This window comes from Magnolia sinica, chromosome 13 (assembly GCF_029962835.1).
Source record: "Magnolia sinica isolate HGM2019 chromosome 13, MsV1, whole genome shotgun sequence".
NCBI lineage: Eukaryota > Viridiplantae > Streptophyta > Magnoliopsida > Magnoliales > Magnoliaceae > Magnolia > Magnolia sinica.
In genome coordinates, this window is record NC_080585.1 from 21,961,464 (window position 1) to 21,988,797 (window position 27,334).

At 38.1% G+C, this 27,334-nt stretch overlaps 1 long non-coding RNA gene and 1 pseudogene across 1 annotated transcript; one reads left to right on the forward strand and one right to left on the reverse strand.

The window, feature by feature from the left end:
- LOC131223202 (ABC transporter C family member 3-like) lies at positions 1-26,759 on the reverse strand (annotated as a pseudogene).
- LOC131223203 (uncharacterized) lies at positions 2,952-3,979 on the forward strand. The gene is made up of 2 exons (XR_009160336.1): positions 2,952-3,074; positions 3,750-3,979. It is a non-coding gene; the product is annotated as an uncharacterized LOC131223203 (long non-coding RNA).
- Positions 26,760-27,334: the final 575 nt, after the last annotated feature.

A 27,334-nucleotide genomic window follows, 5' to 3' on the forward strand; every position in this document is an offset into this window, starting at 1 on the left:
GCGTAACTCAAAAATTGTATTGCTTTATTTAAGCACGCCTAGTTCCTAGACATCCAAAACTCGGGTTACAGTATTATCGGAATCACAAAAAAACAGAACTGTGTGAGATTTTCTACAGCATTTGTGAATCACTCCTGCCATGTATTCTCAACCCGTCATTGAGATTAATCGTGAGATCTGCAGGGGAAAAAAAAAAGCATAAGAAAAACATCAGATATATACGAGGACAGGTCCAGTGTGCATCCAATATCATTTACTAAATATTATCAACCTCCTAGCGAATAGAATAAGATAGACAAATCTGCAGCTCAATCAGAACCAAATGATGGCCCACCTTGTTGATGATACAATGGTAAAAAATTGCACCAAGTGGCTGTTCTCTGACCATTCAATCTGTGGACATTCTTCTGGGTACCACGGGTTTGTCGGATTGATACCATTTAGTAAATGTTATTGTTGATCCACAAAACGGGATTTTAAACCTTCACTTAAATAGCAAAAGATGTTGCTGATGTACTTGCAGCGCAAAAGAGAAGATGTCACGGACTCACACCCATTATCATCATAATCAATCAGGTTGTATATCAACTAATGGCAGCCCAAGTATTGCCAGCCATTCATAGATTCGCTAAGTTTTCAAAAATAGAGTTTGACCTTACAGTATACTCGGCAACAAGTCTTGAGAATGAAGATGATTTGTTTTCCAACAGTTTTTTGGGAGAGTCATATTCCACAATAAGGCCTGTTCGGTAAAAGACAAAGGAAAAAAAAAACAAATGCTTTGAAAAGGATAAAAAAGATGGAAGAAGAAAGCTGGATTGGTAAGTTGCCAACCATTATCAAGAAGCAAGACCATGTTGCTATCTAGAACGGATGTTATCCGATGTGCAATCGTGATGACTGTACAGCCAAAGAACTGTTGCCTTAGTGTTTGCTGAATTAGGTTGTCGGTCGCAGTATCAACTGAAGCGGTTGCTTCGTCAAGTACCAAGACCTTGCTCTTCTTCAATATCACCTGTCCCAGACACACCAGCTGCCTCTGACCCATGCTCCAGTTCTCTCCATTTTCAACCACTGCCATTCACATCAGGCATTTTAGACTCTGTAATACATTGTAAATAGCAGATACAGTCACTGCTATAGGTTTCAAAAGGCACCCCCACCAAAAAAAAAAAAAAACCTTGGGCGTATATATCATATTCTGAAAATTAGTGGGCCAGATGAAGTAAATATCAGCAAAACAAAAAGAAACTAAACCTGTAGAGTCAAGCTTTCCTTCCTTTCTCCTTACTTCGTCCCCTAGCTGGCACCGATCTAGAGCCTAAAATAGGAAAGAAGTGCAAGTCAGCAAATCGCTGTGCTTTGGAATCCATGGAAAAAATATTGTAAATACATTAGCAATGCAGATAGTAAAACAAACACACCTCCCAAATCTGTTCATCCGTATACTCTTCAAGAGGGTCAAGGTTACTTCGCACAGTCCCTTCAAACATAGTCGGGTCTTGCGGCATGATGCTCAATCTGGATCGCAGATCATGCAGTCCTATAGTAGAAATGTCAAGGCCATCTATCAGAATCTTACCGGCAACTGGATCAACGATGCGGAAGAGTGTCTGTATGAGAGTGGTTTTTCCACTGCCAGTCCTCCCAACGATACCAGTCTTCATCCCGGCTGGGAAAGTGCATGTAAGACCTCTTAAAACAAGAGGCATATGTGGGGCATAACGGACCTGCATCAAATATTTTCAAATAGATGTTATGAATTATTAAAAGAGAAGGAAGAAAATTGTGTGATTATATAAGGAGATACATAAAAGCAACTATGTAGAAAAAGAGGAACCAGCCACCCACAACCCATTGTCATCATCATCATCATCATCATCTAAGCCTTATCCCAACTAATTAGGGGATTACGGATTACCCATAATCCCTTGCATGCTAACAATGGTTGTAGGTTAAGTTAGCCTACAAGCAATTGTAGGTGATCCATCGTCTTTGGGGAAAAAAAAAACTAATTATTATTAAGGAAAAAAATTCAAAACTAAATGAATATCCCGTAGCAGTTTCAATGCATCCAACAGAACGAATTTCTTAAAAGATGGGAGTTTGTGGTATCATGGATTACAAAGAAGCTTTGACAGTAAGAGACTTGAGATTACCTGCAAATCATGAATATCAACTTCTCCTTCCGCTGGCCAGTTAGGGTCTGGCCTATTAGTTTCTATGACAAGAGGGGGTTCACTAGAAATGCTCATGTATTGAAATATTCTCTCAACAGATGATTTTGTTCTCAAGATTGCACAGATTCCATACAACCCAAGCTGTGAGCATGTTTAAATTAAGTCCGTACGTTACTGCTAAGTCCGCAATGCCTGAAAAAGAAGATAAAAAGAGTAAGATTCCATTTCCACATGCCTGTCATCAATGAGATGACAGAGGTCATTCCACAAATAGATGGATAGAGGATCCTCAACCTGAGGGTATGTATAGTACCCTTGGTTTCTAAGTTTCTACAAGTGGGGCCCACGTTTCCACGATCCAGACCATTTGAATGATGAGCACACAGTGAATGAAACAGTCCAAATCTCTTCAATGGGACAATCCTAACCTTTCCATGGGTGGCCTAAAATAGACTGTTAGGAATAGAAACCATAATGGTCCATATCCAAATGAAAATAGGCTAAAGATTGAACAGCTATGACCTTCCAATTTGGAGTTAGGCAAGGCCCATCTGATCAACAGACTAGATCACTGAATCCTGGATGCTACATATATGAACTGAAAACATGAGGATGCTATGAATACCCTCAGGTTGAGGATCATGTCATTCCTCTTGAATGAAGTTATACCTGGATCTATTACACCCTTTGGCATGGTTATCAAGAAAACCAAACAAAAGGCGAATGTGATGGATGATAACATATCCAAGCGGAAGCACAGCCACTCCATTGCACCAGCAGTATGAAACTTGGGTCGTGAATACCCATCGATCAGAGACAGGTTCGTATCCATGAATCTTGATTCCTGATCGAAACTCCTGATTGTCGTCGATCCTGATAAAGATTCAGCAAAGTGTTGTATGTTGGGTAGGGCTGAAAGTCGGGCGGGTTGGGTCGGGTTGGTGCTCAACCCTAGCCCAACCCAAGGTTCTTGTACCTCAACCCTAACCCGACCCGACCCAACCTCAAGTTGGGAATTCTCAACCCAAGACCAGCCCAAGCGGGTTCGGTCAGGTTGGTCAGGTGGATACATGCTAATATTTTAATGATTACATTAGTTTATTATATTTTAATACACATCTTATTTTTTATATTTATAATTTTATTAATTATATATGTTGTTATTTATCGTAAAGAATTTCATTTATTCTAAACAAACAAGCTAAAACATAGGACAACTACTCATTTAAAAGTCGTGTTGTGTAGCACACAATCTATTTGGGAGAGAGAAATCCAACATTTCTTGTTAGCTTGAGTCATTGGAAATGATGTGGACCAATGAGATCCGACAACACCGGAATTTCCTATGTCTTCAACACATACGATCTGCACTCAATTATAATTTATATATTGACCGGGTTCGGGTTGGGTCGGGCGATCGAAGACCTCAACCCGAGCCCGACCCAAGATTTATCGGGTTGGTGTTTGTATAGCCCAAGCTTGAGATCGGACTCGATAGATCTTGCCCAAGCCCAACCCCAATGTCGGGTCGGTCACGGGTCGGTCGGGTTCAACCCGCCCAACTTTCAGCCCTAACGTTGGGAGCCTTGCAAACTCCAACAAGACGTGCTAACTCTCGTGCTGTCGGGACGTAATATTGCTGTGGAATGACAAACATAAGCAACATCAGAGGAAGTTACCTGAAGATTTATCATGTTACAGTATCATTCTATTAGGGATTGAAGTGATCCATGATCAGATTGTGTACATATATATCTTAGAAGATTAGCAAACATTTAAAAAAATAATTAAAAACTAAAAATTAGGGAACAAAAAGAAATGTCTGAAGCTGTCTGCATTTTGTATCTAGTACTTTAATTCTTTGTTAAATTCAAGAAGAAGAACCAGCTACAGGCATTACCTGATACCAAATGCAGGTTGCAATAACAGGGATGAAAACGATGAGAACCTGCCACGCAACCTGAGACATTACAGCAATGATTCCCAGCAGCTGAATGATTGCAAAGGCAGTTGACCCAATTTGAAAGGGAATGCTTGTATCTACTGCACTTTGATCAATCGATGCCTGTAAAAGAAAAATACAGCTTACATAAAGAGATGCATAGCCATAGTGGCCTCAAAATACCAAATAAGTCCGGTCTCATGGCTTGAATCCTGAAAAGAAGTATATAGGTCTCTTACTCTATTGAGGATTCGTCCGCTTGGAGTGGAATCAAAGAATGACATGGGAGCTCGGAATATACACATATGCATCTTATTGAACAATTGAGTCGCCGTCTTATATCCAGCTGTAACGAGAAGCGACGATCTTACAAAGACACAAATGGAGCTTCCAATGGCCAAAGCAACATAGATGAGAATAAGAACCAAGCCTTCAACTGGAGCTCTCGTATCTTTCAAGACAGGAGCCGCCCAAGCCATCCAGTAATTGCTTCCAATCTGAAGACCCTGAAAGAGAATCTGGGCCAGCAATACGAATGGTACGAGAGCTCCTCCATAAGCCGTTGTAATGTATTTCCAATAGACTGATAGGCCAACCTTGCCTTTCTCCCTTTCTTCTTCTTGAACTAGCTGCCCCTTCTGCCCGATTATTTCATCCATTTTACCACTCTGATCCTCTCTCTTCTCTGTGTCTTTGTGTGGGGATTGTTTTCTGCTTCCAGCATCACACGAACCATCTTCCATACTATTACTTGCTTGTGAGTCAGGCTCCGTCTCCACAGCATCAAGGGCTGACAAGGCTTGCTTATGCGCACCGACAAGTTCCATAAAATCTGTTCCCGAATTGAGAATGTCATTGTATTTTCCGGCTTGTGTAATCCCCCCTTCTCTTATTACCTGCCAAGCCAGAGAAAGGTTTTTTTCTTATGCATTGGTGATCCACTTATGCGGGGTTGTGGAACCAATGCAAAGTAAAGAAACAGAGAAGTGCTCACCAGGATAAGGTCAGCGGAAGGTAAAAACTCTACTTGATGGGTAACATAGATCACTGTCTTCGATCCTAAAATCCCGAGCAGACACTCCTGCCATTCAGAGGTTGGTTACATGTATTAAAGCTCTTCAAAAATGAAAATTACCCAAATGCTCAAAGAAGCAAAACAATAAGTAGGAGTCCTTTGGGTGGGGTTTAAATTTGCAACTGTAGTTCCAAAAACCGACGATTTAACTCAAAACTCAGTCTGGTCGACTCAACTCAGCTGAATTTTGAGGAATGGCCACTTTTCCAACTCAGTTTTTAAATGGGGAAAACAAGGTTTATCCTGAAAACCTTTCATAGGGATAGAGGAATGCGTGTTTATTTAAATACCCAGCTGAATCTTTGAGCCAACCCAACCAATATTTAAGTCATCCTGATTCATGTGCACAATAAACCAAATCGAGGTCTCCATATTCAGTTTTTTTAAACTAATGTTTGCAACTACTAGCTAGTTGAATAGCTTACCATGTCGTTTGTGAGATGTGATCAAACAAAATCACCTGATATTACTACAAATGAGAAGAGTTTGTTCTCAAATATATTGGACTAGTTGTTAATTTCAGGATGTAACATGTGAAAATATAACAAAATCCAGAGGAAAAAAATAAGACATACCTTAAATAGATGGGTTCCTGTATGAGCATCAACAGCACTAAAAGGATCGTCAAACAGATAAATGTCTGCATCCTGGTATAGAGCACGTGCGATCTGTATTCTTTGCTTCTGGCCACCACTCAACTTGATTCTCGCTCGCCAATGACTGTCTGATCGCCAAATTAGTCTTTCTTCAGAGAACAAGCTTCAAGAACATGCTCGTACTTCTCCCTATCCATTTCCTTACCAAACAATATATTTTCTTCGATTTTCCCGCTATGTACCAAGGTGATTGAGCAACATAGGCCTTGGTCCCACACAATTTAATGGTCCCAGATATCTTCGGCACTTCTCCTAAGATGCAAGAAAGCAAGCTTGACTTTCCCGACCCAACTGTTCCACAAACAGCCACCCTCATCCCATGCAAAACTCGGAAATTCAAATCTTTCAAAGTAGGATTCGCAGAAGAGAGATCCAAAGAGGAATTCACATTGCTTATTTCAACTGCAACATCAGAACTACCTTCCGGAAGCTTCTCTACAACAACGGGCTGAATGTCTTCAAGGCGAAGGAACGACGAAATTCTATCAAGAGAAACCTTTGTCTGCGCAACCATGGAAATCGTATCAGGGAGATTATAAATGGACTCCTGCAATATCCTGAATGTCGCAAGAGCAGATAGAATCTTTCCCGATTCTAGCGGTATCCCCATAAGCATACAAGCTCCAAACGTAATCACAGACACGAATGTGGGTGCACCCCAGAAGACAAATGTCATCATGGCCGAGGTGTAGACATATTTCTTCAACCAGCTTGTTTCATCTTTCCTTAGCTCGACTATCTTGGACAAGAACTTCATCTCCCACCCTTGGAGCTTGAGGATCCTCATGTTCCAAAGGATCTCAGATGTCGCCTTCATCCGTACATCTTTAGATTTCATCAACTTGCCCTGGTAATTCTCTTGCAACTTCCCCAACAGGACATTCATCAACATAATAACCACAGTTGCAACAAAAGCCGCAATTGAAGCCAGCCCAAGATTCTTGTACAAGATCAGCAAAGCCAGTATAACTTGCACAGGAACCATCCATAGATCATGCATATACCAACTGAAATCCCCCACCCTCTCCGCATCAACGCTCATGAAATTTATGATCTCTCCACTGGTATGGCCCTGCCTTGACTGGCTTGACAGTGACAGGCCCTTCTTATAAATCATTGCGACCAAAGCTGCTCAGCCCCGGATTCCAGCCTGCTGCAGCTTAAAGAACCAACGCCACTGCGAAAGGCATTCGATAATCTTCGCAATGAAGAATGTGGAAACCAAAACATACCCTTCATTCGCAATTTCACTATGGCCATTGAGGTATTGAACAAAGGCATTGATAAGGTAGGGACTAGGGACCCACATAAGAAGACACTGTGTATACAAGCGCGAACAAAGCTGTCCACAGCACTTCTTTCCAAACAGTGAAGAACAACGCTTTCACCAATTTTAGTGTTCCTATTCCATTACTACTATCTTCTTCTAGCTTATTTTTGAAAACAGGGAAGACCCCATTAGCTTATTTTTCAAAACAGGGAAGATTCTTGTACAAGATCAACAAGGCCAGCCCAACTTGTGTTGGGACCAGCCAGAGATCAATCATATACCAACTGAATTCCCCGACCATTTCTGCATCGACACTTATTAAATTGATGATCTCCCCACAGCTATTGCCTTGCCTTGACTGGCTCGACAGTAACAGACCTCTGTGGAATATCATCGCGACCAGTGCTGCTCGGCCCCGCATCCCGGCCTGTTGTATTCTGAAAAACCAATGCCTTTGTGCAAGGCACTCAACGAGTTTCGCAGCAATAAATGCCGAAACCAACACATACCCTTCGTGCTGGAACTCTTGATAGCCGTCTAGGTGTTGAACGAAGGCGTCAATCGGGTAGGGACCAACATAAGAATTGAGTGTGTATAAAAGAGAGAAGAAACACGACCACAGTACTTCTTTCCATACAGATAAGAACAAAGCTTTCGACAATTTAAGTGTTCCAATTCCATCAGAATGACAAATTCTACTATCCCATTCAAGCTTATCTCTAAAAACAGAGAAGACCCCATTAACACGATCGTCATCTGCAAGCTGGGGGACATCACCAAAATCCAATGTTTTCTTGTTACCGGCAAAAATTATATGGCCCGCCCAAGAGAATGTAAGGATGCTAAGAAAGCTGGCATTTGAACAAGGACTTGCATCGTCCTCGGCACTCTTCTTGCAAGCTCCCCCATTCAAAAGAGGCTCTTCGAGAAGAGGGGTCTCTTCTTCATCCCTGTTTCCAAAGAATCCGGCATAACAAAGGAATGAACCAATAAGAACTGACCCGAAATCCAAAACCCACAAATGGGTTGGTAGAATTCTAAGTTTTCTATAACAAACAAGGTCTATAATAATGAAAGAACAGCACATGAAGAAGTATAAATTCCACCAAACCCTTAGAAACATAGGGAATTTCTTCTCCTTTGAGTGATAGAACTCAACACGCAAATACATGGAGATCGAGAACCAAACAAAAGTTCTAAGGACTAAATCCAGTTGTATGGGAAGCTTCTCATGAGACCAACAATGTCCATTCCAAACAGAGCAGTTGAAATTGTATAGAATGAGATAAAACAAAGAGAGGCATAAAGAAGAGAAAAGGGTTGGCTTGTAATACAAAAAGTTGCTGTTTTTCAGCCTCTCTTTTGAATGTTGATGGCCACCCATCTTGCATCTTTTGATGGACCATGTAATGGACAATACAAGCATGAAAACAAGATGGGAAGAGAATGAAAACCCATGTAGGAAATTGGGTTGTAGAAGAAAAGAACTGCTCGTATGCATGTGTACATATGGTTGTAATAAGTACATGGACATACCATTCCTTGCTCCATACAAGACATCCATTGCCGCAAGTTCTAATTTCCTTCTCTGGAGTGGTGCCTTTGATTTTGAATGTGAAGGAGAGAATCTACTGACACTAAAAGCAAGCTGCTTCAAAAGTCCATGTTCGCTCATAAGGTGGGCCACACCTGCATGCAAGTGGTAGAAAGTAGGAGTGCAAGTAGTTGAATGGCTACTGGGCTTCACAGGCCCATTTAATATGGGCCTAAGTTATGTCTTTTATGGTACAATTGTATGTATTGGGACACTTAGTCCAATCCATAGATCCAGACCGTTTATTAGGTCAAAGGATATTTTATGGCCTACCATGCAAACATTTCATCAATCTGATAAAAATTAACCATTGATCAATGGGCTTTAATATCGACGGTCATGATTATTTACACAAAATAATTCCAATAGATAATTTGATCCAACACACACACACACACACACACACATATATAGACACACAAGTAGAGAGAGAGAGAGAGGAGCGAGAGAGAGAGAGAGAGAGAGAGAGAGAGAGAGAGAGAGAGAGAGAGGGAGAGCAATGTTTTAAAACCAAGGACTGAACCAGGCCAGTTTGGACTGGGACCAGCTACCAAAACAGGTTGTGTCATGCTAGAAACCGGAAAACTGGTTCTTGTGGAGCTTGAACCCATAGGGAGGGAGGAAGAGTTGAGAAAGTAGGAATCAAACTCATTTCGGGATAAGACCAAAGGGCCGTTGAACAGATAATTTGTTAGTTTTTCAAGGAAAAAAAAAATTTACCATACAAAGGATAATGTAGGAAATACAGAAACACGCATACAAGACATGCTTCTTGGGAAATAAGAAATGCAAATGAGGAATGCAACCTGCAGACACATCTGCAGCTGCCAAACCCAGATTTCCCATAAGTGCCACCATGGCGGCATATGTGAGATAAGGGCTGCACCCCACAGCTATCGTGCAATGACCCCAGCAAGCTAGTCCACTCATAGGTGAGCCCGCACACAAATGCAAAAGAGGGCAGTTAAAGACATTGACTGCTCCACATTGTTTTTCCAACTCACATACGGAAAAGCGTCCCACCCGATGAACAGCCGAGGTTCAGCACAACTCTTGGGGGAGGGTGGGGGGCATCTGGATTTGGTGATTGCAAAAGCATGCCCGCAGGCAGGCTTCCTAAATACAAATGATTAAGAAACTTACGTAAAAGGAATGCATTGTGCTCAAAATTCTTCTCAGGCTTGGAATCTTGAGATGTTGACTAGCTTTGCACATCAGGTCTTCTCGTCTACCTCCACTCATAGTCCCAATCCAGGAATGCATTGTGATCAAAATTCTACTCAGGCTTGGAATCTTGCATCAAGAGATGTTGACTAGCTTTGCACGTTGGGTCTTCTGGTCTACCTCCACTCGTAATCCCAATCCAGATATTTCAGGGGTGTCAACGGACCCTTGAAGCTCAATTTCAGCTACCTGTCGCTGGTTGTCTATATTTCCCTCGAGTAGATTCCTCACTGCCCATATGCCCCATTCTCTCAGAAATGGATTATCCATGTCGATGACGCACTGTTGCATTAGCAACAGAATCCCGTTCTGCTGTCTAATTTCATCTTGCACTAGCTTCCTTCTGAAAGTGCAATTCCCAATGACAGCAACTATATCTCTACGGTAGCCTATGTAAGGGCAGACCTTTCCTTGATTCTCTTCCTGTGCCCTGGATTTTCTAATGAATTCCGGGGGCTCCAGCTCATGAAGCAAACATAACAACAAAGTAAGTAGGCCTGAACGTAACAGTGAATCAACAACAAGCATTGAACCTTCTGTCTCGGAGCCTCCCGTAGAGAGCATTGATGACGACTCATTTGGATCCTCACGGGCACATAGATCTCTCAAAATGCTAAGAGAGTATCCGAGGACATTGATTGTAGGAGAACCCGTTGGCAGAGCTGACTGGCCTCTGGAGATAGAATCAACAACTGTAGAAGCATTCTTGAGAATTTCAAGAACCGACAGAGCAAAATCATTGGAAACATTAATTCTGTCTATTTGCTGATTTATGGTCTCTGAAAGCAAATTCAGCAGAAATGCTTGTTCCACTGTAAATGGGGCTTCCAGACACTTCAGGCCACTGCTATTTTTGGTGGAGCTTAACTCCAAAAACAAATGATGTAAGTACGATTCTTTGAAGCAAATTCTTGTTGCAAGAGCTGGCAACCAATCTTCTCGAAACCCTACTAGTAAAACCAAATTATAACCACTCATGAATATAAGGCAAAAAAAGTATGTGATGACAAAAAATTCCATCAAAAAATTCCCACTGGTCATATGCCTAACAAAAGAATAGAACAAACAGCAAGTCTACAATGAAAGAGGTCTCTTCTTTAAACACATGATATAGGATTTTATCCCCAAGGAGAGGGCTGGATGCCCAAGCTATTTCAGGTTGATTGGCTTGATTGAAGTCCGTATAAGATCCTGGAAAGGTTCTTACCACCAGATTTTGTAAAGTTATGGGGAGGTGTCATTTCTACGATGGAAGGGGCTTTCATCCATGTCAAGCAGATCCTGCACTAGTAGGGGGGCCGTTGGTGTCATATGCAAGATTGACATTGAGAAGGTTCATGACCACGTCATCTGGAAGTATCTAGATTATATGCTTTATCATTTTCTGTGGTGATAAATGGAGGTTGATTCAAGAATGTGCCAAGGGTAGTAGTAGTAGTAGTAATAGTAGTCAGTAGCAATGTTTTAAATAGCTTCTCTACGTAGCATGAAGCTCACGCTTAACATTATGTAGCTAATGAAAATAGCTTAAGTCAGATGTAGCCTACATTACATGCTAATTTGCAAATTCTACATAGCCTATGGTACATTTTATGTAGCTTACACCACAAATGATTTTTCGTTAAAACATTAAAATCAATTAATGTTTTCAATGCTTTGTTACATTTTTCAATTTTCAATATAAGTTAGTTAATCTTTTGAATGATTTTAGTAACATATTATAAGAAACAGTATTAAATCAGCTATGTTACTCTTTCCTTACCTTTATACTTAATCTTAGCCTATTTTTCCTATTATTTTAGGCTGTTTGGTTGCACCAAATATCATTAAATTTCATTATTAATCAGACTAATTTGGCTAAAACTTTCTTGAAATTTCATGATATTTGGAACAACCAAGCACAACCTTAATTAAAAATCTAGAAGTAGTGTGTAGCTTATACCTTACGCTTCATAGGAGTGAACGCTTATAGGAAAAGTGAAAAGTGGAGTATGTGTCTCTTTTTATTTACAATACAATAAAAGGTGTGTTAGGTCGTAAGTGCCCTAACACATGAGGATTCTCTCCCAAATTCCTCTCTCCTCTCTCCTCTGTTCTCTCTTTCTTTAATTTTCTTCTCCAAATCTACCCAACTCAACTACACTATTCGCTCTTTAAAACACTGGTTAGTGGCAGCAGCAGTAGTCGTAAAAGTGAAATCTTGGGTATCAGATTGGCTCCCAAGTTAAAGGCCTCCCAGGGTATTTGGGAGCAGGCAGCTCCCGTCCTCTTTATCTGGAGCACCTGTTGTATATGAGGAAGCCTACTAAAATCTATGGGAAAAGGTGAGAGAATCAAGAGGAAGCACGCTAGTCAGAAGGGCACCTTGTTGCCTAGAGGACGAATCACTTATTATCATGGACGTTTCCAATATACCTTTGTCCCTTTCATGTGCCTTTCCTATATATATATATATATATAACCTAAATTCACTTGGCTATAGTTTTAGGTTTAGGTTATTATAATTATTAATAATAGGTTTAAAGGAACCTATAACCTATATTGTTTAGGTTTTAGGTTCAGGTTATAGGTTCCTTTACACCCTATAGGTTAGGTTTAGTGATAGGTTTAGGTTATATGTAGGGATTATTATAGGTATAGGTTATATTTTAGGTTTAGGTTATACGTTATAAATTATTAAAATAGCTTATATAATATTAAACCTAAACCTATAACCTATAACCAAAATTATAGGTATAGGTTATGTTATAAATTTAGGTTATATGTTTATGTAATATTTTTATTTTACTGACCATCTCATAGGTTTAGGTTTAGGTTTAGGTTTAGGTGTACGTTATAGGTTATAGGTTATAGGTTTAGGTTTAGGTTTAGGTTATACTTTTCTCGATTATAGGTTTAGGTTATTATGAGTAGGTTATAGGTTTAGGTTACAGGTTACAGGTTATAGGTTTAGGTTTAGGTGTAGGTTATAGGTTATAGGTTATAGGTTGTGTTATGATAACAGATTAAGTAAATATGTTTAAGTTATAGGTTATAGGTTTAGGAGGTTATAGGTTTAGGTTTAGGCTATAGGTTTAGGACCTACACCTATAACCTAAACCTATAATTAATTTAGGTTTAGGTAATAGGTTTAGGTTTAGGTTTAGGTTATAGGTTATAGGTTTAAGTTATAGGTTAAAGTAAATAATATGAATTATTTCAAACAATAATGTATATAGGTTTATTTTATAGTGAATATAAACCTATAAACTATACTATTATATTGGCTAATCACACATTTCTTTTTTGTGATATGGTATAAACCTTCCAATTGTAACCTATAACATAAACCTATAACTAAACCTAAACCTAAATATGTTATAGGTTATATATATATTATAGGTTATACATAAAATTTGTTCGTCAAATATATATACAAATTATCTATAAACCTAAACCTAAAGTTATATAACCTATAACCTAAACCTGAACCTATAATATTTATGTAAACCTATAATCTATAACTTAAACCTATAACCTCATAAAAAAAATAACCTATATTTTATATAGGTTTAAAAGTTATAATTATAGGTTATAATTCATAACCTATAACCTACACCAGGTTTAGGTTATCAGATCAAACTACTAAATATAGGTTACAGGTTTAGGTTATAGGTTATAGGTTATTAATGAAATTATCTTAAAACCTAACCAATTATTATATAACCTAAACCTATAACCTATAACAATGATCGTTATCATTTATACTCATTATTTAGGTTATAACTTAAACCGGTTTATGTTTAGGTTTGGTTTATTATAAGTTATAGGTTTAGTTATACAATAGGTTGAGTTAATGACTATAACCTACAACCTACACCTAAATGTTTTTATAGGTTGTGATCAAATTATACCATTAGTATAATGAAGATTTTCTGGAAAGTTACATATAGGTTATAAGTATGAGCATCACTTATTAACTCTATAACCTAATTCAGTGAGGTCATAAGGTAGTTTAGGTTTAGGTTTAGGTTATAGGATATAGGTGTATTATAGGTTATAGGTTTAGTTTATAAACCTATAACCTAAACCCATAACGTATTAACAATTTAAATATGTGATAGGTTAATACATTATATTAACCTTATAGTTATTATAAGGTTAATATAACGTATGTCATCTTAATGTTATAGGTTTGGGTTTAGGTCATATCTGTAACCTATAACCTACACCTATAACATATAACCTAAACCTTAAACCCAAACCTATAACCTTTCCAGTAGTTTCCTACCTATAATGATAAAAACCTGTAACCTGAACCTATAACCTATAACCTACACCTAAACCTAAACCTATAACCTACACCTAAACCTATAACTAACCTATAACATCTAAACCTAAACCTAAACCTATATGTTATAACCTATAACATATAACCTAAACCTAAACCTATAACATTTCCAGTAGTTTCCTACCTATAATGATAAAAACCTATAACCTATAACCTACACCTAAACCTAAACCTATAACCTACACCTAAGCCTATAACTAACCTATAATATCTAAACCTAAACCTAAACCTATATGTTATAACCTAAATATAAACCTATAACCTACACATAAACCTAAACCTATATGTTATAACCTAAATATAAACCTATAACCTACACCTAAACCTTAACCTTAACCTATAACCTATAACCTAAACCTATAACCTAATAACCCATCGCTATCATTAAATCAAACCTATAACATTCAAAAATATAAGGGCCACAATATAGGTTAAATAACAGTTATAGGTTTAGGTTATAGATTATATATCCTAAACCTATATGGTATAAACCTATATGTTTAGGTTATACATTATTTAGGTGATACACTCCATTTTAGGTTTAGGTTTATAGTTTATAGGTTATAGGTTTAGGTTATAAGTTTATTTAAATACTATAATTTTAATATGGTAATTATAGGTTTATAACTAATAGGTTTAGGTTATAATATATGGTTATAGGTGTAGGTTTAGGTTTAGTGATAGGTTATAGGTTATACTTTAGGTTGGAGGTTAGATAATATAACACTATAATATAGGTTTAGGTTTAAATTTTAATAGGTTTAGGTGTAAGTTATAGGTTTAGGTTTAGGTTATAGGTTTAGATATAGGTTATAGGTTATAGGTTATAGGTTATACTACCTAAACCTAAACCTAAACCTATAATTAGGTTATAGGTTATGGTAATTTAGGTTTAGATCTTTTATTGTTAATCTATAATAAAAGATCTAAACCTAAACCTATAATCATATAACTATAGGTTTAGGTTATAGGTTATACTTATAACCTATAACCTAAACCTAAACCTAATAATATATAATCCAAACCTATAACCTAAACCTAAACCTCTAACCTAAACCTAAACCTAAACCTATAACCTAAACCTATAACCTAACTTAAACTTAAACCTAAACCTAAACCTATAACCTATAACCTACACCTAAACCTATATAATTTACCTATAACCTAAACCTAAACATATAACTCATATGGTGTACCACAAATTATTTATATATAAACCTAAACCTAAATCTAAATAAATAATCGGTTGTATATCTTGGATTGTCATTATTTTATTATGATATTTAGTTATAGATTTAAGTTTAGCTTATTATAATTTTAGGTTCGGTTTAGGTTTAGGTTTAGGTTATAGGTTATAGGTTTAGGTTTACGTTTAGGTTTAGAATATAGGTTTAGGTTATAGGTTATAGGTTTAGGTTTGGGTTTGGGTTTAGGTTATATATATAGGTTTAGGTTATAGATTTAGGTTATAGGTTATAGGTTTAGGTTTAGGTTATATGGTTAGGTTATAGGTTATAGTATTATAGGTTAAGGTTATAGGTTTAGGTTAGGTTTAGGTTATAGGTTATATGTTTAGGTAAAGTTATTTAATATATTTTATTATCATTATAAGTCACGTATAACCTATAATGATAATAAAATATATTAAATAACTTAACCTAAACATATAACCTATAACCTATAACTTATAACTTATAATATTATAACCTATAACCTAAACCTGAACCTATAACCTATAACCTAAACCTATTAAACTTATAACGTATAACCTAAACCTAACCTAAACCTATAACCTACACCTAAACTTAAACCTATAACCTAATAATAACCTAAACCTATAACCTATAACCTAAACCTATAACCTATAGTAACTAAACTATAATATTGTGATTTTATGTTATAGGTTTAGGTTTAAAGTAATATAATCATATAGTTATATTATATAACTATATAATATAACCTATAACCTACACCTAAACCTATAACCTATAACTAATTATCATATCAAAATAGGTTATAGGGTTATGTTATATCAATTCTTTAAATTGTCTATAAATTGATTCGGTGTACAACCTAAACCTATACCTATAACCTATAGTGAATTAGGTTATACGTTTAGTATATCGATCATCAGTTATAAATTATAGGTTATAGGTTCGTAATGACTCTTATAGGTTATAGGTTGGGATTTATATAACATAAACCTATATGATCATAACCTAAACCTATAATCTAAACCTACACCTAACCTATAACCTAAACCTATAACCTACACCTATACCTAAACCTAACCTCAACCTATAATATCAACATACACTCACCCCTAAGCCTATAACCTACACCTAAAACCTATAATAAGTTATAACTTACTTATAGGTTGAGGTTAGGTTTAGGTATAGGTTATAGGTTTAGTGATAGGTTTAGGTTATAGGTTTAGGTTTAGGTTTATAGTTTTAGGTTTAGGTTATAGGCTATAGGTTTAGGTTAGGGTTTAGGTAACCTATTAACAAATTTAGGTTATAACCTATATTTAAAACTAGATTATCTTATTAATAATCTAAACCAATTATTAATAACCTAAAACTATAACCCTAACCTTATAACCTAAATTAGGTTATAGGTTTAGGTTTACTTTTATAACCTAAACCTATAACATAATATGTTGATAGGTATATACTCATTAGTTGTCTATGACCTATAACATCCAATCATATAGGTTATAGGTTGTGATATCATAAATTTTATAATAGCCATAACCTAAACCTATAACCTATAATATAGTATATACTATCGATAATAACCTAAACCTAAACCTATAACCTACACCTATAAACTAAATGATAGTGATATTATAACCTACACCTAAACCTAAACCTATACAATTTAGGTCATGTAGGTGTGTACTCACACCTAATCCTAAACCTATAACCTAAAACTTAAACCTAAACCTATAACCTATAACCTATATATTAGATGATTAGGTTTAACAATTATTAGGTTATAGGTTATAGGTTTAGGTTATAGGTTATAGGTTTAGGTTTAGGTTTATAATCGTATTCCTATATAACCTAAATAATCAAATGTTTTTATTTCCACCTATAACCTATATATTAGATGATTAGGTTTAACAATTATTAGGTTATAGGTTATAGGTTTAGGTTTAGGTTATAGGTTATAGGTTTAGGTTTAGCTTTAGGTTTATAATCGTATCCCTATATAACCTAAATAATCAAATGTTTTTATTTCCAACTTATTATCCAATAAACCTATTCATGCCCGGACCTCTTTTATGAACGACTCCTAACCTATAACCTAAACCTATAACCTTACAAAGGGTCTATGGTTTAGGATATGATATATTGTCCTAGTATTACTAGACTTAGGTTTAAGTTATAGGTTATAGGTTTAGCTTTAGATAATATTATAGATGTGATTAAACTTATAGGTTTAGGTTTAATATTATATAACCTATAACCTATAAATACTATAACCTAAACCTAAACCTAAACCTATAACCTAAACCTAAACATTAATATATACTATAACCTAAATAGGTTTAGGTTTAGGTTTAGGTTTAGCTTATAATAGGTTTAGGTGTAGGTTTAGGTTTAGGTTATAGGTAACCTAAACATATAACTTAAACCTATAACCTATAATCTATAACCCAAACCTAAACCTACACCTAAACCTATAACTATAACCTATACACCTAAACCTAAACCTATTCACATATTCTGGTTATAAAATGAAATCTAATAGCATATGTAGATTCGTCCTAATATAATTATTAATGATGGAAGGTTGAGTTGATTAGGTTGACGGATATTATAGGTTTAGGTTTAGGTTATAGGTTATAGTTTACGTGTAGGTTATAGGTTAGGTTTAGGTTTATATAACTGTTAATAAACCTAATAGTTATATAAGTTATATATACTACTCAATGTTATGATTTATAAGTAAACCTATAGCGTAAACCTATTCTAAACCTAAACTTATATAGCCTAAACATCATTTATGTGATGTTTAGGTTTATATAGGTTTAGGTTTAGGTTTAAGTTTAGGTTTAGGTTATAGGTTTAGTTATAAATCATAACATTAAGTAGTATATATAACCTATATAACTATTACGTTTATTAACAATAGTATAGGTTATATAACCCAAACCTTGTGATATGAGACGGTCAAGTTTAGGTTATATAAATAGGTTATATTATAGGTTAGGTTATAGGTTTAGGTTATAAATGACTACACCCATGTAAATATAAGGGTGTTATAGGTTATAGGTTTAGAGTGATTGAGAATACACACACACACACACGCACACACATGCTCACCGGCGCACGTGTCATGGGCATCTAATCCGAACAGTCCATGTGATGCGGCATCCCATGAAACACCAAGGGACCAATCTTCACCCTGATCTAAAACTCTGGTGGGCCTTAGCAAAGGGAGATGCAAATCAAGGGAGGAAACTGTTTTCTTTTTTCATGGCCCACCAAAGTTTTGGATCAAAGTAAAAGTTGGGCCCTGGGGGTTTGGTTTCATGGGCCCACCAAGACTATTGGAAAGAAGGCATTGGTATTAGGGATTAGGGAAACAGCTATGGAGACTTGGGGTGGAAAAAGAGGATTTATGGAAATAGGTGATAGCTAACAAACATTGGGTGGCGTGGGGTTGGCTCACCAAGTCCTTTTGTGTATAGAGCATCAAGGGCAAAGGCCATCTTCAAAATAGTCAACCACTTCAAGATGAAAGACGTTTTCACAGTTGGCAATGGGACTCGTTCAGTTTTGGGAGGAAATTTGGTATGTCGATACTCCTCTTTATTATGGCCTTCCCCTGCCTGCACAGCATTGCGTCAGAGAAGGAGATGCACATTTCCTGTTGCTTCTTAATTCTAAGAGGTTAAGTGGTTTCAGCTGCTCTGTGCCACAGAAACCCACGGGATGTTGAATTGGACGATATGGTGAGACTTCTGGACCTGTTGGGGAATTAGGCCCCATCAATGTTTGACAAAGACAAGTTGGTTTGGAGACTAGAGATGATGGGTACCGTCTCTGTTAGATACTTCTATGCAGTGTCCCACCCTCCTTTTTCCCAGGCTTCTCACTCTGTGGTAGAGCATATTTGGTCATACCAAGGCCTTCCTAGAGTCATTGCCTTTTCTCTGTTAGTGGGCAAAAACAAAGTGCTAGCAGTTGATAATTTCTGAAAGAAGGAAATGATTATTGCATATTTAGTCATACCAAGGCCTTCCTAGAGTCATTGCCATTTCTCTGTTAGTGGGCAAAAACAAAGTGCTAGCAGTTGATAATTTCTGAAAGAAGGAAATGATTATTGCCAATGTGCCTTCAAGATGCCAATTTCTGAAAGAGGCAAACAATTATCACCAATGTGCCTTCAAGATGCCAAATCCATGGACGATTTTTCTTACCGCAAGCGCAATGTGGGACAAATTCCTTGATCTTTTATAGTGCTGCTAGGTGATACCAGCATTGACTGTTAATTCTTATTTTTGTGGCAAGGGGACGAAGTTGGCCATAAAAGGAAAATTTTGTGTGGGCTCTCTCTTTCAGCAGGTATTTGGTCGATTTGTGTGGAGCACAGTAATAGATGCTTTTGTAATCATTCAGTAGTCCTTGAAAGGTGTTCAGGAGGGCTAATCTAGATGTGATTTCTCGGGCTTAGATCCTCTAGCCATTTTTAAACCGGTCTTTTGATTCTGTTCACCCTTTTTATCTAGATCTTTGTAATCTTCATGAGTTGATCTCTCTCACCTTCGCCTTGCTCTTTTCTTCTTTTAATAAATTATCATGAATTCATAAAAAGAAAAAGAAAAATAAAACAACCGACCGATCACATAGGAAATTTGGAAGTGGTGATCTCTAGAACTTGGGTCTTAAAAACGATATTAAAAAGCGAGTTTTGTTTCCTTCTGCCACTTTTAATAGCAAATACTTTATCATCAAAGATCCAATTATGTCTTTCCTTCCACACCTCCCAACAGAGTCCAAGGAGGCATTTGCCAAATAGTCCTTCCTCTAGCTCTCAATAAGCCCCCATCCCAACTTCACATAACATTACCTAACTTGAACTGGAAAATGAAATTCGCATGACAAGATTTACAAAGTACCCTAAATTTTCCAGGTCACTTGTCGATTAAATAAATGATGAGCGCTACTACCCAACTTGATTATCATTTTCATGGTTCTGCCTTTTACCAAAAGTCCAAGAGATAGCATCCCTTGAGCCACCCTCTACTGCACAGTGAGAAAATGACTCTTAAATAATTTGACTCCAGTTAGAAAAGGCCGAACTTCCACTTCATTTGAGTACTCTTCAACTCATGTCCAGAAAAAGCCAACTTAATATTGCCTAATTATCTCATTCATCAAAAGAAAGGAAAAGGGGAGGGCGGAAAAAAACCTTGCTGTCCTTAATAATCCTGCAAATCAAAGACTAACCAAATTTCCTCTCAAATTATCCATGCACATTGAGGTCCTGTAGAGCAAGATCCGGTTGTTTCCACTGCACATATTTTGGGAGGATCACTACTCGACTATATTCTAGTAATCCATTATCTTTCCAGGTCGAGCACTTAGGGACAACAAACTCATTCAACTAGATACAACAACTAGAAAGCAGTTGCAGATCAAATACAATATGGCACAAAAGAACATAGCCCCATGATTTTGAGAAGCCATAATATATGGCTATTTCTCTCCTCCAATGGATCCCATAATGGCGAAAGTAAACCAAATTAGTTGAGCAAGGCAACAACCTTCAATGCCAAAACACTTCCAAAAGAAAGATTAAACAATGCTTGTAAACTCGTCAGTAAGGAGTGAAGATGCAATCATCCAGTAGCTCCTTCCAACACATGCAAGAAATGTTTGGAATTAAGAAGTTATTTAAGGTGGTGTGGTCATCAACAATTAATTACGTTGGTTGTGGCCGTCCCACAAATTGCGACTTGAGATGAAATTGATGATTTCCAAACCTTGGCACTGCACCTCTCAACAAAAATAAAGCCTCGAAGAAGGATCTTGTGAAGAACACATCATTAACTAAAGGAGCCCAATCCTTTCGCCTAATCTTTACCAAGGAACTTTTGCCTTCCCTAATTTTTAAGAGCTCCGATATTGGCATTTTTGAAAGTCCTAAAGGCCTCTCGCCTCTGAAAACTTTGTTCAAGTCTACTCTTTCCTCCTAACATTTCAAAGCAATCATTGACTAAAATATCCTTCATCAAAACTAGGCAATGCAGCTAGAAAGAGGTGAGAAGCTAAAGTAAAGTCCCCAATCCATAATTCCTCCCAAAGGCAACATTTTCATGAACATTGATTTTAAAATATGCTGCGCTAGAGAAAGTAACTACACCACATTTGAAGCATCTCTGGCCTTACTAATGCTTATCCATTCATGGGACCCAAATGCAATTATCCGCACACCACCCAATATCTAGCCTCTGAACTAGAGGTAGCAAGGGACAGGTGAAGATCAGCCCAAGCGCAGTCCAAGTATTAATCAGGCCAAAAAATTAAGCTCAAGACTGTCCCTTTTAGTAGTTGGCCTATGATTTCAGGCTCAAACCCCACCCTTCAGCATCACAACCATCCTTGTCCTCGGTAACAGGTCAGGCCATAACAGAATATTTTGTAAAACCTAGGCTCAGGCCAGGCCCATTTGTTAATAGGGCTTTAAAATCTAGCTGATAAATTACTCACAAGCTAATGGTGACGAAGAGGAAGGGGAATGGAGAACGGTGGGAAAGGGGGATGAAATAAGGATCACCGCATGAGAGGGATAGGTAACATTGTGTCTAATCTTCCTTCGAATCCAACCCTGGAAAAATTGGAGGATATTTTCGAAATGGTGGGTTCGGGGGGGTTGTCATCCGAAAGGAGAAAGAATCTGGTAGAAGCACAAAATTGGCTTTGTGCGCATGCCCGCAGAGGAGGATGCCACTAGAGCTTTTGGGCCTGTTTGATTTTCCATGATATAGGTAAATCGTGGTAAATAAGTAATTATTACTTTTTCACTTGGTTTGAAAATGTGAGAGTAATTCCACCTCGAAAATCGATACAAAAATGTTGACTTAAATCTGTGGACCCCATCGTAATGTATATGATACATCCGCACCGTCCATCTAATTTATTAGAACAATTTGGGGCATGAACTGAAAAATGAGACAGATTCAACATTCAAATGGCCCACAGGAAAGGAAACAGTGGTCTTCATTCGTCCACCATTGAAAGTTGTTTCTTTCATGGGGCCCATATTGAGGTTTTTTCATCATCTAACCCGTTCATAGGGTCACACAAACATGGATAAGGGGAAACCACAAATATCAGCTTGATCAAAAACTTTTAAGGGCCCTAAGAAGTTTTTAATGGTATGTGTTCGATTTCCACAATTTCCTGTGGGGTGGTCCATTTGAGCTTTGGATATTCCTCATTTTTTTGCTCGTGCTCAAAATTCAGCTGGAATAGCAAATGAGCGGTGTGGATAAGTCATATACCACACAATGGGCCTCACATTGATTTTGTAAATTTCTCGATTTAAGTGTTAAAAAAGTAAGTTGTCACATTTGCATTGGAAAGATGTGGTAATTACCTTGCTAAATAATTATTACCCATTTACATGGTAATTACAGTTGAGCTGAAAAATCAAACAAGCCCTTAGATGAAAGCAATGGAATCAAAGCAAAGAATATGAAGCCAAGGAGGAAAGCCTTCTTCTTCTTCTTCTTCTTCTTTTTCTTTTTCTTTTTTTTTCTTTTTTTTTTTTTTTTGGGGGGGGGGGGGTTGCAACAAAGTCGAAGAAACAACCTAGTTGGCCAGCTGGTGACCGGGGTAAGAAGAATGAGGAACGGAAGGGTGTAGACCTACCTTGTAAGCTATAAGGAGACAATGGTGATAATGGGAAGCCTGACGGAGATGCCAAACGACGCCCCAGTGCGAAGTCTTGTAAGGTGGTAAGATTCGATGAAAGGAGGGTAAATGGGTAATAATCTATAACCTTCCGCTGATTACTAGCTCTGTGGACTATGTGACACAGGACAACTAACCACTTGCTCTAAAAGCTCGAACTGATACAGCGTGGCGAATTAATCCCTTCATCTCACAGCCCAAGCCCCACTTCACATGAGTTAGGTCCTCAGTCAAACCCCCCTTGTGAGCCCCACTTCACACAGGCCCACATCACATGGGTCTCACCTCACATGGGCTGCCCACCCCGAGCGTGCCCCCGCATCCCATAGGCCACCCCACTTGATCCTGGTGTGAAAATACCCATGCATTAATTACCCTCGGTGAGGAGTCTCGAACACAGAACCTCCCACTCTGATCCCACTTTTGACGTAGGACAACTAACCACTTGCTCTAAAAGCTCGAACTGATAGAGCATGGCAAATCAATTTATCTCATAGCCCAAGAAAATGCCCTTTTATTACTCTGTAGCCACCATAGAAGAATGCGTGAGGTGAGTGCTAGAGGTAGATTCACGGTCCATCTCGATGGAGTGCATTGAATTCTCCAAGGTAAAAATTAAGGAATCACAAGGCTGGGAAGGTAGAAAGCAGGTGAAGTATGGATGGAGAATGTTTCTGTAACGGTGGACGTGCAGCATTTTGCAAGTTGGAACAAGAAGTTATGGCATCTGACAAGGTAGAAGCTAGTCCCTAGTGGATGTTGGCCAGAAATGGTGGTGGTGACAAGTTGTCGAAAGATAGGGGGCAAAGTCAATCCCAACCGGTAGTACAGAGCTACCCGACGAATGTTGGCATGAGGAAGCAAGGTGTGAAGGAGGATGGGGCATAAAATCTGGTGGTCCATAGTCAGACAAGTAGCAAAATCTGAATGGCGAGAAGGACAATGATTATTTGAATGGCGAAAAGGATGATGATTGGTGGAATGAGTTTGATTTAACATCTGAATGGTATTTATGTCCGGGAGAAGTTGGGGTTACATTTGAAGAAAGCATGACATGTATCCTATTTGATATAGATAGTGAGACAAGGTGGGCTAGTAGGGAGGAGCCACATTAGGCATCAGGTGGACCATCTAGCCCCCCGACAAACTCTAATCACCCACATGCAAAGAAGCAGGATACATGAAAGGTTCTTCTAAAGGCAAAGAATAAGGGAGATTCGAAGAGGTGGAGGAGAGGGCATGGGCCTTGGTGAGTTGTATTGGGTCCGCCTCTGTTGACAGATTGAATGCCTAGTGTTTGGTTGGATTTTATCACATGACTTATCCGCATTGGATATGTACCTGGAAATTTTTCTAGTATTCCTTTCCAGCCATATTCATCAGCAGACCACATGAGTAGGAGACTTCCAAAGCAAGAGACAATGGGTGACATGAAGCATGTCCACCAAGAGGAAAATATATCCCTTAACAACCCAGGAATTACCCACCAAACCCACCCACACACACCCCCCCCCCCCCAAAAAAAAAAGGAGAGAAGAAGAAAAAAGAAAGAAAGGAGACAAAGCTTCAAGTGTTGAATGTGTCATTTCTTTAATCTATATGTGGCAATAGAGGATAGGGTTTGGCTATGCTGAACTAAATAAGTATATTTGGTGGTATTGTTGCGGTGTTCAAAGTATCAATATCGCTACAAGTTTCGTTGGCTAGGGATACGAAAACAATGTCGATATCACTGATAATATCATTGGTAACCGGAAGGAAACAATGGAGTTTTTCAATGAAACTTCAGGAGATGCTAAAATACACATATTTGCATATTTAGGAATTAAAAAAATTGCAAAAAAGAATGCATACATAATAAGTTTTCATTTAATGGGGGCCTAAGTATGTGTTGTCGTAAGAAACCAATCCAACAATCCCATCCATCCAACTATCCCATCCATACAACCTTCCATCCAAATATCTATCGATATTTGATAATATCAACAACACATGATATTTCACTGAGAAATCATCGATAATTGGAAAGGAAATGAAAGATTGTGGTCTTGATGTCGACCGTGCTTCTTTTATTTTTTATTTTCTTTTTCTTTTTCTTTTAACCAGTAACCACTAGAGCAGGCATACCATTGTTGATATATCTCATATCAGGTAAAGGTTGGAAACAAGTTGCAAAGCATCTTTTGTACTTATTGTAGTATTCTATGACTTCACCACAATACTTTCTTGATATGATGATCGACATTGGTATGATATCGAATTCCATTGAAATATTATGGTGAGGAATGTGACAACAACATATTACACTTGTATACATTTTTATCAGGATGCATTGATGATGAAAATCGATACAAATGCCATTTTTCAATACATAATGGTAATACAATATGGGCATTTCTATTGTATTACAGGAATTCATTGTGTTACATTCCTAATGCGATGTGATATATTCTGGTTAGGAGAACTTCCAACCTGACTCAGGAATCAGCTGAGTCAACTCAAATTCTCCAGTTTCTCTTTATCACAATTTTCAATCTGAGTCTTTAAAAGATAACACTAAGAGCAAAGAAAGGAAGGTGTTACAATAAAATACCTGCTGATGCTGTTGTGAGAATCTCTGCAACAATCCTCAGCCCTTGATCTCCATGAATCTCTTCTAATCTTCGACTGCTGCCTTCACAGCATGTGCAAAGAACCATACACAGCGGATCCACAACATCAGATATCCGGACCTGCGCAATCTCCTCGAACCCTTCTGGAAAGAACCGATCCCAAACTGCAGACCTGTGCATTTCTCCTGCTAATGAAACATTCCCCAGGAGCTGCAGACCAAACCGAGCCACATCGAGATCCCGAGGCTGAGATTTGAAAGCGGCTGCAACAACATTGATGCCATCCAATTCAACGAATGACGTCTGGTTCAAGATCTCTCCAGCACAGAGGTTCCGTAGTATTTTAAGAGGGAGAGATATTGGATACAGGGAGTGAGAGAGGAGAGAGAGAAGGGATGGAAGGAGGGATTTTATAGAGGCGAGATGGGAGCGGCCTTCAGAGGTTCTAGAAGCTTCTAAAAAGGATTGGAGAGCTTCGTCTAGGGTTTTCGAATTAGTGGAGGAGAGAAATGTTTGGAGGAGATTTGAAGGGATTAGCGGAATCTGACACGAGGTGGCCGGGATTTGACTGGCTGGTAGCTCAGGTGATGGCGTTGCTTCCATGCTTTAGAGCCTGTTTGGATGCCTGTAAGTTGGGTATGTGGGAAGTGACTTACAGGGAAATCACTTACAGCTTACAGGTGGTGTTTGGGGGAGAAAATTCACCTGTAAGTCACTTACAGGCAAATCTACCAAAAAACTGCAGGGCGATGGGGGTGAGAAGTCACTTCCCTGTAAGCCACTTACAGGCTCAACGGTCGGATTTTTAAAAAGAGGGAAAGAGGGAGAAACGCACTCTCCCTCTCTGCAATCTCTCTCTCTCCCCCTCTCTGCTATCTCTCTCTGTCTGCAACGACCGCCCTCCCTCTCTGCAATCTCTCTCTCTCCCCCTCTCTGCTATCTCTCTCTGTCTGCAACGACCACCCTCCCTCTCTGCAATCTCTCTCTGTCTAACGACCGCCCTCCCTCTCTACTCCTCCCAGAACGGTAGGGTTTGATCGCAATGTTCCATTTTTTCGGAAACGGATTGGCTACTCCCCTTGCCACCAGCCCGGTGACTGGTGGTCGGTGATCTGTGAGACCCACCATGATGTGTGTGTTTCATCCATTCCGTTCATCCATTTTTAGAGATCATTTTAGAGTTTGATCAAAAAAAGAAAACGGATATAAATCTCACGTGGACCACACCACAGGAAAACAATAAGGATTGGATATCCACCATTAAAATCCTCCTTGACACACTGCACTGTTTATTTGACATCCAATCTGTTGATTAGGTCATACAGACCTAGATGAAGGTAGAAACAAAGAGAAGCTTGATACAAAACTCTTATGGCCCCAAAAAGTTTTTAACGGTCGACGTTCATTCAACACTGCTTCCCAAAATGTGGTCCACTTAAGATTGGGATATACTTAATTTTTAGTCTCATAACCTAAAATGATCTTAAAAAATAGATGGAAGGCATGGATGAAACACAT